Below are 19,831 nucleotides of genomic sequence, written 5' to 3' on the forward strand. Positions count from 1 at the left end.
TTATTAAATATAATATTTCACTGACATGTTCACAAAGAGTCAATTTAATCAGACGAAGTTTGAGGATAGAACTAAAGTCACTGAGTTTGACTGAAATGTAATGGAAGCTATAGACATGGATTTACTGAGGAGATTGAGTGCTTCTTCCTGTTCCTATTGTGAAGCTGAACATTTTAAATACTCTGAGAGGATAGGATTTCTGTTGCAACCTTGCTTCCAAGCATGGAAACAACTGAATTGTGGTAACAACAAACAGCAGCAAATCATAACTGGGAATGGCAGAAACTGTGTGATCCAAAATACTGACTGGAAAGTCAATAATGAATGGCAATGGAGGAGATATTGTGTTGCTGTTAGCAAAATGTTGAGATAATGGAATAATCATTTTGGTATTTTTTTTCTTATCTTCTTTTTTACTAGGTCAACTATAGGAAATATGACAATTCCTATTCAGCATGGGGAGACAGAAGACAAGTTTTAACACAGGTTAAACTAAATGATCTATTTTGGTTTCAACTAGCCCTATTTTTTTTTATTATTATTATTTTTAATTACGGACTGTTTTCTGAAGCATTGCATTGCAGATTGTTATTCATGATATGAGGAAAAATAGTACGACATTAATTTTTAACCCCTGGAGTTTGTGCTGTTTCGTGTTGTGGAAACACCCAGGAAACAGTTACTTCAGTAGCTTATCCTCACATGTTTGAGAATTGTTAATAAACACTGTTATTTGGTATTTGGTTGTACCCATGTACTTCCTTCATATGAATATGGACTTGGCTTAACGAATAGTGATCAAAGCATAACTGCAGACAATTGCAGAACAGGGAATAATTGCAGAGAGCTTTTGAAAGTGAAATTAAGTATATTTCTATAAGGCAGTATCTCTTTCAAGTAACTGATAATGGCACTTCATATTACCCAGGCACTACCTACTTTCTATTTGTTACCTGGGGCAAAACAAAATATATTTTGTAATAATGAACTGTGAGAAAATTTATAAACGCTTAGTGCTTAGTTTGCTGTCTAAGCTCGTTATTTACATTTAAAAAAAAAAAAAGTTCCCATGGAAATCCACAATTTATAATGCAAATATAATTGCAAAAAAAAAAAAATAACAAAAATTTGAATAAATATATCATACAGAAATATTCCACAAATATCTCTGATGGAAGTTAACAGGTGATTTATGTTGCTATTACACCGATTGTGGGCTCTAAAACACACTGCGCCTTAAGATACATAGCCAGATCCAGAAACGCAATTCTTAGGTAATTTGAAACAATGAAAAAAATTAGAATTGGGGAAAATACTGAAATCCAAAGTATGTTGATTACCCAGAAATCCTAAAGAAAATACAGAGATCAACCAAATGGATGCTCTCTACATTCTGTGGTGAGATGACATCAAAACATGTGTACTCTGTCTCCATCTGCTGATGGGAGGAACTTTTCTTAAATTGTGTAGGAGGAAGAGCTTTGGAAATAATGTGGCCACTATCTTTATTCTTTTACTAGAGTGACTGCAAGACTATAAAGACTATGAAGTGAAGACAATTTGATGAAAATACATATTTTAAAAACAAAAAAGCACTTACATTTATTGACTTACATTGTATTACAATTGTTGTAAATATAACTTTATTGTATCTTGAGAAAGACACAACCCATGCATAGGTCAATGTTGATCATATATGTACTATACAGCCTTAATATGACAGCTTGGTTTCCAAGCTTGGAGGCAGAGAGAATTCTGTGAGTTCTAGGCTCTACCTCTTTGAGGATCCAAACAATTAGGTTCTTTCCTTCTTTCACCTTGGCTGCAGATGGATAAATTTTGAGGGATCTTTGAGGGATAAATTTTGAGAGATCTGAGAATTCAGTGGATGTAGGAAGGTACTTCAGATGGACCAGTCTATTACTAGTTTCAAAGTTTGTCAGATTGCCTTTAACAATGCCCTCCTTCCTGATAACAGCATATAAATGAACTTTTAGCTCCTGAAAAGTTGTCTTCTTGCATTTCAGCATAAAAGGTCACAAACTCTAAAATGTTCATTGTACTAAATCAAATTGTTTAACTCAAAAATTGGTATAATTCTTTCTGATTTGCAAACAGTAAATGAATTAAATTCCTTTTGAGGTACTTAACCCTAACGAGCTACTTGTATCTATGGAGCTGTCTTAATTTCAAAAACAGTGAATGACATTTTTTGTTTTGTCAACTGACACTGATGGTTTTGAAAACAAGTTCAATATAGAACTTTAAAGTGTTGGCAAAGGAACCAATTTAATAGGCTTTATTTATTCAAACTAGAAATTAATTTTATTGTTTGTAACTGGTGTGGGAGTAATAGAACTGAAAATGAAGTCTTTTATTTATCTAGAGAGATGTTATCACATGATTGTAGCAAAGTAAACTTTCTACCCTGGTCCTACTATATGCCTAAGAACCAAGTGTAATTGTCTGTATTAAATACAATAATAATAATAATTTAAAAAAAAATCTATATTTTCTATATCTCTTTTTGCAGAGAAGCTTAATGTGTTTATTGCCACAAGCCCAACTTTGGAAGATATTCTGGCATCTCCACTAGTGTTAGTGGGAATTTCTGATGAGTATAGTGAAGCTCTGAAAAATCTCTTTAGGACTTCGGCCCATGGAAAATGGAGGAGAGGATTGTAAACTTGTTGTTGCTGTTAGAGGAACATTTATCATGCTGGATCAAATGGCCTGAGAGAGTTGAGGCTTCCTTGCACACCTGCACTCCCTCTCATTGTTGGCAGCATGGACACGAGGACCTTCTGACCCATGGTCTGCCTCCAGCTGCTGGCACCACAGACGTGCACATGACATTGTGTAGACAGTACCTCACCCAAGAGAGTTCTAAAGGAATTTAAGAAGAAAATGGGTCAGACCATGCTGATGAGGAGCAGGCCATGACTTGTCTGCATGCTGACTGGAAAAACATCCATTTGACTGCCCTTTTTTATCCCCTTACCCCTCTACTTCCTAACATTTGTTCCTCCCCAGATCACCTAAATCCCTCCTTTTCAAGCTTTTAGTTCCTCCCCTGATCATCCTGTAATAAATCCTGCACAACGCCCAAATGCTCTTCCCCATAATGTGTCCTACACCCTAGGCAGCAACCTTCTAAAAGGAGATCTGGAGAGCTGCTCCAGATGGGTTGTGATGGGCCTCACACCTAGACAATGGGGCTGAGGGTCTCCTGGGACAGCCCTGGGAGGCATCTAGACAAGATGTTTGCTCCTGTGGTGTCAGCTTGGCTTCCTGCCTGCCATTGTGTCCTTGTGCTCCTCTGGGCATGAGATGGGCCTGGTAGTAGCCCAGCATGGTTATGTGGGCTCCACTTCTGATACTGTCTCACTGTGCTCCTCTATGAGTATGCAGATGAGCCATTATCACATAGCCTTACAGCAAACAAACCTGTCTCTCCACCATTTGGAAAAGCCAAAACCTATCTGACAGGACTCAGTGGGTGATTTTGGAATGGTTGAACATTTTATGGGACTCCATTTTGTACTTGGGTGTGCTAGCTGGCATGGGCAGGAACCTTTCCAGCCACCATTTGATTCTACGTGCAATCCCATTTCTGTGCCCAAGAAAGTTCCTGGTCCTGCTTTGATTTACTGGGGTAGATGTAACTATGAAGTCTATGAGAAATGACCTAATGGTCTCATTTTTGTTCACTGTAAGGCGGTGTTCCCAGCAGAGTAATGCATTGCACTAATTAACCATCTCTTTCTTGTGCTCTGAGGAGAGATACCAGAACTGACTGGGATTTGTGATTTACAGAAGTTTATCTTCTGACTGAAGGGCTGGTTCAAGTACTGGCAAGGGAATAGAAATAAATACAGTGACAATAGCCACCCTAAACGTGCTAATATACAGCTGGAGAAGGACTACTGGGTAAGAGCACTGAGACAGTTCAATGCTCACCAGTTTCCCTTTGCTCTCCTAAGAGGGAATTTAAATTAACCTAACTCTGTTATTTCACATCGTTCTTAAGTTTACATAGTAAATCATTGTGCATGTATTTTATCCTGTTCATGTAGTACACTTTTGCTGATTTGATTATCAGTATATGAAGAAAGTGATTGTTTAAAAAAAAAAAAAAAAAAAAAGCCTGTGAGCCGTCTCTGTACAGGAGTCTGGAAAAAGTGCATCTTTTCTTATTAGATTGAAAAGTGCCACAAATTAATGATTATTGGTATTTGAAAACTTTAGTTTGAACTCATTGCTTTAGTGTGGGAAAATTCTAAAACTGAATTGATGAATAATAAACCACATACAGATATCCATCTACAAAAGTTTCTCATTCATATTTATTTTTCTGCATTTATGGGTGCACTGCTTTTACCCAGAAAATAAAAATGCATGTTGTTGAAACAATCCTGTTTATTCACATTCTTGAGTTCAGTAGGCTTTGAATTTATTGTGAAGATGGTGCCGGGGCATTGCTGATTTTCAGACCTGTCATTTCTACAGAAAACTTTCCTTCATTGACAAGTAAAAAGGTATTTTTCCAACTTCTTACTCCAAAAGCAATTTGGAATCTTAAAGTCAAGCACTCTAATACAACAGATGGTTTCTGCTCTTAGTTACACCTGATGAACTCCATTATCTTCTGTTCTGCCCTAATTACATATATACAAACTCATTCACTTGACCTTGCTGACCCTGCCATTAAAACTTTAATTAACTCTTGTAACCATGATTCATGGCCCATAACAGAATGCAAGTCACTTTACCCTAGCTAGGTTGACAATTGGGACTAAAAGTACATTTTTGATGCATCAAGCATTTGTCTGTGATCACTGAATAGGAGGTTGAATACAGATGTATTTAGTAACTCAATGAAACATCTATATATATTTATATTTTTGACTACTGCAGTGTAAGCAGACATACCATTGAGCTCAGAAACCTGATAAATTCTCTCATCTAAACAATTTTTACTCAATTTTACTGCTCCTCTGACATTAGATCCAGCTGATATTTGTCAGAAAACAACAAGGAATTGTATTTATGACATCTCCAAAATATATTTCAACAGCTCTTGAGCACAGCTCCAGTTTAATAGAATTCATTATTAAATGGTTTTCTGCCGGATAATAGCTAATGACATCCTAATATGAATTTCAGCAGCCTAAATCTTCTTTAAATCCAATTTTTCGCATCAGATTGCTCAAGTTTTTAGTGTTCCAGGGTTTGCCCTGCCAATTCTGGATATGCTAAAATTGGAGGACCTGTGCTGTTCTCTGACCTTTTGGCACCCCTTGTTTCCTGTCACTCACTGTGGTTAGCTGCTCTTTGGCATATGTTCTAGACTGGCAGATGTCAGTTGGCCCTCAGGTATTTCATCTCCATGGCTATGGAATTGGCTCCCAGTAGAATTTAGATATGCAGGACTCATACCTTTTTATTCTTTTTAAATTAGGTTTTGGGGACATTATATTCTGACACTGGTTTGAATGGTTTTTACACTTACTATGAAATCTATGGAATCACTTGAGCAGGAGGAAGGGCAGAAGCCTTTCCACTTGGTAGTTGAATCAGTGAGACATTTATCTGTAGAATAAGGTAACAGCATTTTTCCAAGTCAGGTACATTTGCTGACATGATGCATATGGTAATAATAGTAAAGCAATGAATAGTATAGTAACAAAGGCCATTTAAGTACTACAAGCAGATAAATGTCCAGTTATGCTTATGAATAGCCCAGTTAGCACTAGAAGTAGGGAAAATAAAGCCACTTACATAAGTGTGTAAGTGCTACCAGGCCATCCACCACTAAAAATACATCTTTTTTGCATTTCCTGATCAGATTCTAGTAGCTGCTTTGGGTTAGGAGGTATGGAATGCGGCTGCTAGTGGTAACTATTCTTTCTATTAGTAACTCATAACCTTAATACAAACAATCTGACTTGGCTATGTCTTTGCTTTTCCCACATTGACAGCTGCTGTTCCAGTTACTGAGACTATTCAGGTAGGGCTTGAGTTCTGCTATGTAAAAATTTTCAACAATAGTACATTTCTGGTATTCCCAGAGGGATGGAAAGGAGGGGGAGATGTGTGAATTAAAAGGTGTCTGATTGTCAGTATTTTGTTTCATCTTCTTCTATGCATAGGTGATACATATCTAGCCACACTGCACAGAAAGTGTTACTGCAATTTTAAGAGTTTTTTCATTAGATAGCCAGCTTGAGTCAGAAATTTTTCCTATCTGAGTGTACAGTGCTGGGTAAACACATGCAGTTACTCTTTAAGGCTTTAAAATAATTTGCACCTAATAATACATGTTTTCATACACCTCAGATGATTTAACACACCCTGGTATTTAAAATAGCATATAAAGTACTGTGTTCAAAATATTTGCCACTAGATGGCAAACTGATTGTATGCAGACTTCCACACAAAGGGAACGTATCTGCTGTTTGCTAGGTGACCAGGTGAACGTATTGCATCAAATTTATCCTTCCACGATTCCCTTGAACCAGTGGAATTATACCAGAGAAAGAGACGGCTCTTTAACCTCAGGTACTGAAAGCGCCTACAGTAAGTAAATATCATATTTGCTTCGGTTTGCTCGTCTAAATCAAGTCTGTTATACTACATCTTTTAACTTTACATCACACAGCCAAAATGCAAGAGTTCAGGCCCATCATTCTGTTTTAGGTACCAGCAATGTTCTATGATACTTAAGAGGTAGTGAATGGCACATCCTGACAGCGACAAAAGAGACCTGACGATCAAAATCCTCTCTTACATGTACTCAGACGTACATGACACATGTAAATGCTCACATTTTACAAGGCCCAATCCTTTGACTGCCACAAATCTCTGATGTAGAGACTTTTACATCCATCAGTTCATGCACAGCCTCAGCTAGAGTCAGGACCTTTTATTATGTTATCCTTTCCTTTTTCCTCAAAATATTGCAATAATTAATGGCTTTTCTACACAGCAGCTGCACATTTCCATTCATGAGTGCTATTTGCAGTCACTTATGAAAACACAATAACCTACTCAAGATCTTGTTTTTATCAGTTTCACACCAATGCTACTTTACTGTTGCTATCAATATGCAAGAAAATATTTTATGATCCCATATTAAATCTAATTGGCAGAGGCTTTATGTCTGGTAGTATACTTTTCTATTGTGTGTTGGTCTGACAGCACCAGCCAGAAACAATCAGAGATCTCTTTCAAAAGCAGGAGTTAGACAAAATCAATCTTGCTTACCGTATTTTACTTTCTTACATTAGCAGACTTATATAAATATCACATCTCTACTTTGCCATTAACTGATGCTAGTATCCATCTTTTATTAGTTTCTATCTGGAATTAGAGTTTTCACAGGAGTTATTATCTGAATTAGCATGTTTGAGATTAAGCCATTCTTAAAGGCAAAGGATCAGCGGTTGTGCTGTCTTAAGGAAATAGGCTGGCAATTCTGACTCAACATTTATTTTTCATACTAGTTTTGAGTTACTGGTGCTATGCTATCACAAATAAAATTGGGGTTCTGACACTGATATAATTTCTATTGTTGTTGCAAACTGACAGTATTTAACAATGCTTAGGGAGTTTAGGACACGTGTCAGAATCTCAATCAAGATTCATTCTAAAAATGTAGACTGAATAGGTGTGCGTCTCCCTTTGGTTTTACTAAGTTTGCTTCTAGCAAACCGTGATGTTTATCTTCACCTTTCATGGACCTAAAGATATTATAGATCTCATGCATGGGGCCATTAGTTATTCACCAGTAAGAATCAGTAAGGCATTTTTCTGCCTCATGAACAATTAGCAACATGCACTTTTCATCTGAAGTACCAGAATTCAACCACATCTGAACAGGGCACCTCACACAGAATGACTTCATGCTTTATCGATGTGCAGAGGGTCTTTTAGAGGACTTTTCCTTCTTCTATAGTGTGAAGTGTGGTTCGTCTTCTGAGATCATATCTCCCACGGAGCCTTCTGCTCTCACTGTGACCTGGGGAACAGGTGTCACAACCTTATGTGTCCTGTTTTGTGCCTGCGACTAAAGAATCTCTTACTCTTCTGGGCATTGAACCTCATTCATCTAACTTAAAATCTTAATTTTGAATGTAATACAGTAACAGATCTGGCTTAAACCTAATAGTTTGTATTATACAGGAGGTAAGACTACAGCAGATAACGGTTCCTTCTGGCTGTAGACTGTGAAAACAGATATCATACCTGCTGAAACTTGCAAGTTTACCTCATTAGAATGTCAAAAACAATATTTTCAGATTTTTAGCCAAAATGCTGGACCGTTGATCTGTATACACTGTTACAATTTTTTCCTTGAAACCTTAGACTTTCTATAACTTTTCTCATATGTAGAAGGTAAGGGGATCCAGTTACATGAAATAACTCTTTCAGTGGTTTCAAGGGGCTCTTTTAAATATAATGAAATGAATGATTAAAAAGTATTCAGTATCTTAGGTTGTAATATTTCATGAACTTTTTTTCAATGCAAGACATTGTCTTCTCAAAGGAAAATTGCTTAGAGAAAACACCTGCAATATTTTAGATATGTAATTCAAATTCCACAACACTCTCACAGCCTAGAAGGCTGAAGTCATTTTTCTGTAACGGATTGTTAACTCTTCCTATGACAAAGGAATGTTTTTGTTTTTGTTTTTGTTTTTGTTTTTGTTTTTGTTTTGAGACAGTGTGCATAATTCCTCATCTATGATTAAAATAGCAAAAATCACTCCTTATTTTTGAGTGACTTTCTTACAAGAGACAAAAATCATCTCTGTTGTTTTAAAAGTTGTATTGGAAAAAAAAAAAAAAGAGAGAAAAAGAAAAGAAAAAGAAAAAAAGGTTATCATGAGTTTGCTTGTTCTTCCCATAGACTTTATTTGTGAAATTCAGGAGGCATCAAACTTCCTGTGCATGTCAGTAGTCTTCAGTTACACAAAAGAATAATATTTCCTCTACTATAAATTTATTTGGATGTTTGGTTCATGCAGAGGTGAAATTAGACCTGCTAATGCAAGATGCCAAATTGCATAGCTACATTTAAACTTTGCTATCTCCAATTCTGATGTTATTGAATTTGTTTTGTTGTTTTGTTTGTTTGTTTGTTTTTTAATTACAAACATAATGAATTACAAACATCACTCCAGGATGAGGAACATCCTCTGAGTTTGACTTCAGCTGAACCAAGTATTTTTATGTTTTCCCTTGTGTAACACTTTGTTTTCAGTCTTGTGGCCTGAGAAGTTGCAACCAAGGTGTTCTGCTGTTAGCTACTCAGATGAGTATGTAATACCTGAGTCACTAAAAGATAAAGAACTCTTCTGAGCTTCATCCTCCCACACTACTACAAAATCTTTCTTTTCTACCTCAGGTTTCTGGCTCTATATGTTCCTACATTATCTGTCATTTAATAAACTCTGCTTGGGTATGAAAGAATCACAGTCTGGATTTCCTGAGTTTTAAGATGAAATGAATGCAACACTTCAAGCTATTGTTCCGCTGGAATTAATTTGTCTACACGATATTTTACTGTAACTCCAAACTGTTCTCTGGTTTCTATCCAAAAGTGGAGGTTCTATTTTAGTTACAAAGCTTAACTACGTAGGTTTTTCTTCAGTAAATGCAAGCTACAGTGGTTTTCTCGTTCCAGAACTATTGTGGTTTTTTTTTTCTCCTTATGTATTTAATTCAAGAACCTAGTTGACCCCTTGTGTGAGATGAATCACAGTCTAACCAAAAAAGTGCCAAAAGCCCTGTAGGATTGAACTAAATGTTCAAGTTGAAACAAACAAATCAGTGCAGTTTTGCATAACTAAGAGAGTTGTTTGTTGAGGTATTCGGCTTGAAATGAATTGTGGAATAACCAATTTAAATTACATTTCTCTATTTGGAGACACATCTGGACCAAAGGAACAGTTCAAGGTGAGAAGCACTGTCTGTTGTAGAATGGGAAAGTGAGAGCTTAAAGTCAAAACTGGGTTGTAATATTCAGTGTCCAATTCAAGGTGCCAAGGACCTGACTTTTGAATTCATTATGTCTGAAGCATTGTTCCAGTGGAATTCAAGTGCAGCTCTGACTAGCCAACACTATTTCAAACTAGATCTCAGATCTCTGGGTGAATCTCTGGAAATATGCAATTAGTGACCATCTGGAAAATTTAGTTTAAAATTATTTTAGTGTCATATGAGACCTCTGTCAGAGGTTCTATCTTCGCCCCTGCATGGCATCATAATTTTCAGCATCTCCATTCAGGTAGGTTTCCTTCTAGCAATCCACTGCTTAATACCTTTCACACCTTCTGACTGCTAGAGTTGATGAAGCAGACGTTTGGTAATTTCTTTCAATTTATAACCTTGTGGAAACCCAGAGGAGATTTCTTATAATGGGGTTCACTGAGTAAGGCTGGATTTCTGCAGAAGAAGTAGTATATCATCATGCCACAATAGTATATCATCGTGCTTGTGCCCAAGGATTCAAATTAAGGGTTCAAAAGCGTTATCAGCGTTGGTATTTTCCATGTGCTACCTCCTTGCATTGCACCTTTAAAATCATGGCTTAATGTTCTGTCTGACTCTTATTCCCAGTCTTCTTTATGCTTTATACATTTATGTCTTCTTACCTAACTGAATAATTAAGCTTCCACTGACCAGCTCCCAGACTTCTAATTAGCCCTCCTGCACTATCTAATCCCTGTTTTAGTTAGTGTTGCTTTTCAACGCCGTTCCCTGAAATCCTTGTCTATACTTCCTCTTTCTCTCCACACCTGGTCTTTTTGCTCAGCTAATCTCAGTTCTCTTCCTTTGCCTACCTTGGTTGTTTGTCGTCCTCTAAGCCTCTTCCACACAAATTCCCAGTCCCCATCTCCTGCCACACATGGCAAGTCATGGTTCCACTCTCTTCTCATCATACTTCTTCCATTTCTTTCTCCCTGTATATGCTCACCAACTATTAAATTCTGATTTAGTCCACACTACATTCAAATTAATCTCCTTTGCACTTTGTCAACAGAAAGTTCCCTGAGGGACATTGGAAACACATTTTGTGGTGCTTGGCTCTAATCATAGGAAGAATTACATTTGTGCAGCCCTGAGTATGTCCATAGCAGACAGACTCTTCAGTTTTCAGATAAATCTCTAGCAAGTCTTTTCTGAACATTTGCAAAATGGAAATTTTCAAATGCGGATAGATTTTCAGAGGAGCAGCAGGAATATTTCTCTAGCCAAAGCTCCTCCACTCCTGTCAAATTTAGTGTTTTTACTGTATAAATGAAAAGAAAAATAAGGGGTGGGGGAAGAAAAATAAAAGAAAAATAGGAAAAAAAAAGAAAAAAGAAAAAAAAAAAAGAAAAGATGAAAAGGGGGGGAGGAAAAAAAAAAAAAGAAAAAAAAAAAGAGAGAGAAAAAGAAAGAAAATGAAAGAAAGCAAAAAGCAAAAAAAAAAAAAAAAAAAAAGTCCAGGAAAGACCAGAAAAGACAGAGAAGAAAAAAGAAAGAAGGAAAAGGGAAGGGAAGGGAAGAAAAAAGAAAGGAAAGGAAAGGAAAGGAAAGGAAAGGAAAGGAAAGGAAAGGAAAGGAAAGGAAAGGAAAGGAAAGGAAAGGAAAGGAAAGGAAAGGAAAGGAAAGGAAAGGAAAGGAAAGGAAAGGAAAGGAAAGGAAAGGAAAGGAAAGGAAAGGAAAGGAAAGGAAAGTGAAAAATGCAGCATTTTTAATATGGTCAACACCACACACTTTTTGTCTGGCCTTGTTCTCATACAGGCTTTTATCTGTAAATTGAAAAACAAACAATTATATAATCAAACTAAGGAAACACATGTGGGAAGAAAATTTTCAGTCCAAAACACATTTGGCAAAGTTATAAGTAATTAGAAGAAGGGTCGTGGAGTGAGAAATGTTGGGGACAGCTTCATGCAGATGGCAATATCAGATCCAATCATAATACATACAGTAACAAACACTGTGTACTGTCTCCAATGGAATAGCTTCCAAGGTGCCAAATATTGAAGCAAATTCAAGCTTTGTGTTTATAACGATGAAGAATATTCAAACAAAAATGTATGCATTAAAATGCCTTTCAAATACATATTATCATCCTGACAGAATTACTAAAGTCTAAGGACCACTTTTCCAGCGTTTTTTAAAATTACAAAGCGTGTAGAGTATATAGGAAAATTGTATTATATATTCTCATATAGATAGTACATAATGCATAATAGTTATATTAGATAATGCATAATAATTACAAGGTAATGCTCCTATATATTTTAATTTAGAATATTCCTCACTGACCCAGCTCCAGGCCCCTTAGTACTGACTTAGTTCCAGTAGGTCGAATTTGTGTGTATGTGTGTGTATCCAGTCATCTTCTATACATAGGAATGAGAAGTTATCATATATAAAAAATGGTATGTTTCCTCACCTTGAAGACTGAAATTGGTGATTTATAAGCAAGACTCAGTACGACTTTTATTTAACTCAATATACCTGAACAATATAATTAAAATTTTTAAAGTAGCTAATGACTCCCACATGCAGTGGTTATTATTGTAAAGCATCCCATATGACTCCTTTGACACCTTTTTTATGGTGCCACTGGTAGAGCTGTCTGGATGCTCCTCAGGAAGGGCTCACTCATCAAGGTCTCTTGAGCTCAGGAGCACCAAGAATTCCTGTAGCTGGGGGTCTACAGACATTAATACTTGGGGGTGAGGGGGTGTTGTTGTTTTTTGTTTTGATTTGTCTTTTTGTTTATTTGTTTGTTTGTTTTGTTTTGTTTTGTTTTTTTCTTGTTGATAAAAGACCAGGTGATTCATATCCTCACAGCCAACACAGCATGGGTTTGGCTTGCCAGAGGGGCAGGGGAGATGCCCTGTTCTGTCAGGAAGCAATGATTTTTGCCAACTGGTTTATCAAAAACTATTTTCATGTTGGTGACTCTGCTTGCTGGGCATAATTACTTAGCAGATGAACTGCAGTGCAAAAGCTATGTTCAGAAGTCAAAAAGGGAAATATTTGAATGAGTTCCTTATTTCCCCATCTCCAAGGAGCTATTTGTGGCCCACAGAGGCTTTTATATATGGATGACAGAGACCTCTTCAATTTGCCATCCAAGTCTAGAGGTTCTCTTCAGTTATGCTGGGACTGGAGTGAATGGGGTGGGTAACCAGGGACAGGAGCTGTTGCTGGAGCTCAGGAAATCTCCCAGCTGTGCATTCCAGACACGGATGAGCCTCAGCTGCTCATATATGCTGCGCAGTTGTGCAAAGTCACGGCAAGTTCACTTCCCTGGGCTGGTATATTGCTATATTGCACTGGGTGTGCTTTTAGGGATGACAAGCAAATGAACATTTGAGCTGACACAGAGCCCTGGAAGCTGAGAAAAGATAGGGTTGAGGAAATTAAATTTTTGTTATGCGATCTGCAGCCTAATGTCTCTCCCATTAAATGGCCATCCTTAAAAAATAATAATAATAATAATTGCAAACACCTATTTGAGTACTTGATAAAGGTTTGAGCAACTCTCTTATGCAATTTGAAAACTGCACTTTGAAACAAAATTTCCAATGTTTTCCAGTTGCCAAGTATGGGATTAATTGCAGGTAAATTTTCAATTAGTATAGTGAATGGTATACCCTGTTAAATTGAAACTGTCAATATAATTCTTGCTTTCTTTATATTTCAGTTTTGAAATGTTTCCTTTTAGAAAGTTGTAAATTCAGAATTCACAAAGCCTTTGAGCCCAACAAGAAAGAAGTACATGAGTTTGGCGAATATGTACTGGTCATTGCAAGCCTTTTAACAGAGAGGGATACACTCAGCAGTTTGATATAATATTACTGTAGCTTTGTTCAGTTGCTTTAAGTTATGTGGCTTACTTATGGTCATATGTATCAGTCTATCCTAATGAAAAGTTGCCAAGTACGTATTAAAACACAATGAACATTTTTACTTTTCCTTAACATTGATAATATTAGAGGTGCTTGCACAGCCTCAGCTCACAGTGTATGAACACAAAATACACTAAACCCAAGAGGTTTTGGCTCCAGAAACAGATTATTTTTAGATGTGGGCAAAAGCTTCAAAATGGTCTAAAATATCTTTTAGCCCGGTTCCCACTGGGAATTAATTTCATTGATTTCTATAGGCTTTTGGTTGACTATTCAATAAGCTGGTTTAGAAGTACATTTTATCCTCTGATTTTTGATTTTACTTTATTTCAGACTAATATATAATGACCACATTGTTGCAATCTCACAAGAATATATAGAGAATAAAACAATTACACTGAGAGATTGGTACCCTCTTGTCTGTAGTGTGGCCATTATTTCAAAACATCCAGGTGTTATCTGACATACTAAGCACTTGAAATACATGTGTGATTTACTGGGATATATGGACTATCTGATTAAGTGTGCTAGCTGGAGATATCACCAGTTAATGTGCAGATTTGATGTACTGCACATTCTACTTACCTTCTTCATCTACTGTAAATTTCTACTGTAGATTTGGTTTTGAATTCAGTCCATGTTGGAATAGAAGCAAGAAAAATTATTTTGATGGTTCTTCAATAACCAGTGCAATATGACCTTGTCGCCTTGATTAGTTTTCAGAGAACAGGGCTCTACATCATGAAGAATGCTTAGTTTTAGCTGTCATTGACAGACTCAGTTGAGATAGTTTTGAGTCATTGTGCACTGAATTGGAGCCAACCTCAAGTGGCAACTGCAGCCTAAATTTGCCTCAAGTAGCTACTTTGCATCTGTGTTAAGGCAGAGTGGCTAACCAGTGGGGAAAAAAAAAAAAAAAAAAAAAAAATCCTGTTCTATGCTGTATTTGATCTGTTATATTTCTACCTTGTTGGTTAAGCAACCAAATCTATGTATGCCTCTGCTTCAGAAACACCCCCCGTATACTATAAACTACTTAGAGCTAAAAGGTGGCAAATGTAAACTTTAGATGAAATGATTTTCATTTTAATGTCCTATTTTCAGTCATTCATTACTTACAGAAATATTTTAGGCTTAAAGTTTGCATGCTTAGCATCAGCCATAATTTATTTTTTTCACCTATTAGAATATTAGGGAGAAAAAGACCCTGTTCGGAAAGAATTCTTGCCACATTAAAAATAATTAAATAAATAATTTTATCAACAATATAGCTAGGAATTTAAAATAGAAATTGGCATGGAAATATTCATTACTTCAGAGTACATCATGCTCTTATCATGAGGGAAATTAATTCTGATTTAACTAAGCTTTAAGGATTCATAAGTTGACTTTGAGCACCTGTAATGGTAGGTCTAGTTAAAGAAAGGTGTTCTTGTTGCACATATACTATTGGTTTGGGAACAGATTTTCTTGTTAAAACTAGTCCATTTGTGTTGTGGAATATTAAATATTCACAGTTACCATGTTATACTGCTGGCTTTTATCTTTAAAGAGAACTACAACTTACATTATTTGGAATATACCGTGGCAGCTTGTGAATTTGCAAGCTGTGCAAAAGAGAGGTGGGGACAGCAGTTGTAAATACACATTGGTTTGAATTCCAGCTGAGCATCTACCTTGTCTACAACGCGCATATGCATGCACCTATTGCTATAAGCATGTCTCAACATATTGGCTATTACAGCAGGAGTAGCAGCATGTGCAATAAGTTTATATAATGTTTCCTAGCCTATTCAACTCTGCAGCTGCAGATTCCCTGATGTGTGCAGAACTGTGCTCACTAAAGCTCTGCTCTGATAGGTTGTAGTAATGTAGACAAAACTGTACAGTACTGTGGCCTATTTGAGAAATGAAAAAATCATAATTTTGCTTAAACAATTTTTGTATGCAGCTACTTTTTCTTAGGCCATGTCATTCTACATCAATCTTCTGATACAAATGCAGAGCTTGTTACGCAGAACTGGATATCCATCTTCCCTGCAGAAGGACACTGCACCAGAAAGACAAAGCTGTTCATGTTTTCACTCACATGCATGTAAACCATCATATTGCAGAGCTCCTTGGATGCCCATTGTAGACCATATATGATCCACTTACATAGGTGCTTTCTGCTTTCAGGAAATTATAAAACAAATACCATTTTATTCTAATGTGATCTTGTTGTTATAGATGTGGGTCAGTCTATTTTTATGTGTGCTTACATAACTCAATTATTTGTTCCCAGCTGAAATTTGGCTTACATTCCACAGAGGAGAGCAACCCTGTTACTTGCAAAAAGATTAAGTGTTTTATTATAAGTAAATATATGTATATAGATATAGATATAGATATAGATATAGATATATAATATGCAATTATAGCACTGTAATTTTAAACTCTTCTTGCTCATTTGGATATAATTAGGTAATAACTCTTTTACATTGGATGGATGGTCAGAGCTACCACATCCTGGCAGGTGAAGTCAGAAATATTATGAATGTAAAGGGATCATCATCATGTTGTAGGAGACAGCTTTTGCCAATCATTTCTGGACTGAGAATTGTAATTCCAATATTTACATAGTCATGTTATGCATATACATGTATCTTAACTCACTTATTGGTTAATTATAAGCAATGAACTCCTAATATATATATGTTTAAATCCCACTCTAAGGAACATCCTTCACTCCATTGACTGTCTAGAAAGCTTTAGCTCCAAGCCCAGCAGGTAACAGAAGTGCCAGAAGGTTATGCATTACGCATTAGCCATTGCACGTAGCTCCTAGGTGAGGTTTGTGCACTAACAGTATCCTTGCATGTTATCTTCGCTATGATTACTTCTGTGAGTAAAGCAAAGAATATGCATGGAGCTTTCAGGATGATCGAATGTTTATGAAATTACTAGTTACATCCTTGCTTGCCCAGACGAGTGATGAGAGGGAAAGACATTTTCTCCTTGGAGCCAGAAAAGTCCATTGTAGGTTTTTAGGCAACAATCTCAAAATTCTTCTGTGCTTTCTTGGATGCTTGCAAGTTTTAAGTGTTTCCTGGAAATTTGCCGACACCCCTAAATGCAGTATTTATGCACTGCAAGCCTAGAAGTCTTTCATTTTTAACTAAATGTTACTAGTTTCAGTACTTGGAAGTTAGGTAAAATAGGGTAGATATGCTTTGCAGTAGAGTACTATAATTGTTATAATGATTATATGGTTCATGTTCATATGCCACAACATCCTCTTTCTAAAATTTAAGCCATAGAGGATTTTCAGTTTGCAAAGATTTCCTTGGGGATAGGAAGTCAGGAGGACTTAAGTATTCTGTGAAGCTTGCCTTTGAACACGTGCACATGAACTAGTTTAAATAAAAGCATCTTTTTGGAAGTTGTGTTCTTGAATGATTGGTATACACATATATACATCAGTTCTGTTGTCATTGGATAGTGAAATCAAATCATTTTGTGGTAAACTGTAAATATAAACCGACATGAGCAGATTTGTCCATGAACAGGAATCAGCCTGTACAGACTACTAACGTATGCAGTTCTGTACTCAAAGCAAAAAGAATATCCTGTCTGCTTTGTTGTGGTAGCCAGGAGACTACGTTCTCCATTAAAACATGTTTGTTGAACCTTGAAATCTACAGTAGGCAGGTACTCCCTTCTCTTACTATTGTGCGTCATTATTTTTCTAAGAATACTCATCCACACTCCTCATTATTTTCTAGATAATAAATGAGATTTTGGCAGATTATTTTCCTAGCATGCACAGTTAGAGCATAACATAAGAGTCCAGAATCAAAACTCTATTTTATTTAAATGAGGCCACTATTTCCATTTACATACCTCAATCCATGATAGCAAGTATATAGCAACAATGCCCACTACTCCAGCAAAGCAACTGTAAGAGTCAGCTCTTCAGAGCCTGATGACTCAGGATTGGTGACAATGGAATATGAATTTCTCAGATTCTGAACAAACCATTTGTTGTCAGGCTCAGAAACAGGCCCTATTAATATTCGCTATTGCTTGTCAAAGAGTGGAATGCTACTGCTCCATATCCATGTGACATGACATCACTGGAAAAATGTTATAAAGGCTGAACTTGTTGTTCTGCATGGGAGGTTGGGTCTAGAAGCTAACAGGAGATGCTCTGCCTGTTACTTTGCTTGCAGTCACATTTGGTAGGCCTACTGAATACCTGTTTTGTTACAATCCTAACTCTGAACACTCCAGTAAGGAAGACCTCTTATTAATGACCAGAAAGGCTTAATTCAATGTTTGCTAGAGCCTAGCTGCATTTCTGTTTTCCTTCTGCTGCCATTAACCATTTGAGGCCAGGCTCTTGCATTAGGCACTTCAAGGTGAAATCTGTTTGTTTGGAGTAAACCCTGTGCATTACCTTACATACATCAAGTATGGATTTTTGCCTGTTAAGTGCCATCTGTCTTACATCATCAATAACTTTTTAGAACAAAGTATTTTATTTAACTGTTAGAACAACCTTTTTGATAAAAAGGACTGAAAAATAAAGGAAGATAAGTCTACATGTATTCTTAGGGACATCTGATCTTAGGGCTAGTAGATGCAAAATTCAGGATTCTTTCCTCTTCATCTCCTGCTGGATCTATTTCTGCTTTGCTAGGAACATCCACATGTGGTTGTGAGTCACTAAGTCTAACACATGTTACTCTAAAGAATGTTTTATTGCTCTCCAGGGAGAGCAAGTTAGAGCTAGCTTTCACCCTGCCATTGTGTCTTAAGGACCTTGGATAGGATGTCCTCCTTCTTTCCCTATGCTGGCAGCCTTTGCTGTCCAATCAGACCTACAGCACGAGCTATTGATTTACTTCCAGTTATTTTTCAGAAGCAATTACAGATCTAGAAAATTTACCAACCAAATAAACCCTTCATTTGTTGCCTATTTCAACCCAATTGTTCTCTGTGTAAGGCAGCAATCCTTTCTCATTCAGCTTCTGTTCCTAAGAATGAGGTTTGTTCCTGTGCTGCCTCATCAACTTTCCTTCTTTGTGTATATTTAAAAACGCAGTCTTAGCTCTTGGAGTGACTACCAGCTTTGGGATGGCAGGTCCTGAGTAACCAGGACCTTTCCAGAACAGTGCTTTGCTGAGAGGCTGTTGTAATCATAGGCGCAGTTGAAGCCAAAGCCTTTTGCTAAGGGAAATGATAGTGGCCCTTATGTGCATCATGTGCCCGCTCTCCTTAGAAAAGAGGATGCAGGAACAGAACTCCGTGTCAAAAAGAGCCCTGTGGTGGTTGCGTTCTTCTCGACCCCTAAGTAAAACATTGCTCATTACTGCTCCTTGAAAATCTCACCATGAAACCCCCATTTTTAAAGACTGTAATTCTTGTGCTGTTCCAGCTGTGTCTAACACAGGTTCCTTCCCTTCTTTCCCTTTTTCCTTCCTTTTCCCCTCACATTCTGCCCTTTCCACATTGTCGTACACTATGTTTTCTCTCTAGTACTCCGTGCCTTTCCCTTTCCACAGGACTTTTATTTTTACTGTTTTTATTTTTGGCCCATCATCCATTCCAGATGGCCCAGTCTCAGCTCTACCTTTGTACCCCTCCTCCTTACCACTCTGGACTCTTCTGCCCTTTACTGCTTTCTTCAACTGATTCAAGCTTTTGTCAGTTCTTCAAGCCCTAATGTGCAACTCACATGCCCAGGCTTCCGTCTTCAGCCTTCTCCTGGCTCAAGATTCCACATAAATATTCCCATTATAGGTCCAAATTTCCATTTGAGCCAGCCTTACAAACAACTTTTTCTGCTTTCATATCTTGTTAACCTGGTCCCATGCTTCCCAAAGTTTTCATTGGCAATATTCCCCTGGATTCACTTCTGCACTCCG

Source organism: Netta rufina (genome assembly GCF_964035555.1).
Source record: "Netta rufina genome assembly, chromosome: 3".
Taxonomy (NCBI): Eukaryota; Metazoa; Chordata; class Aves; order Anseriformes; family Anatidae; genus Netta; species Netta rufina.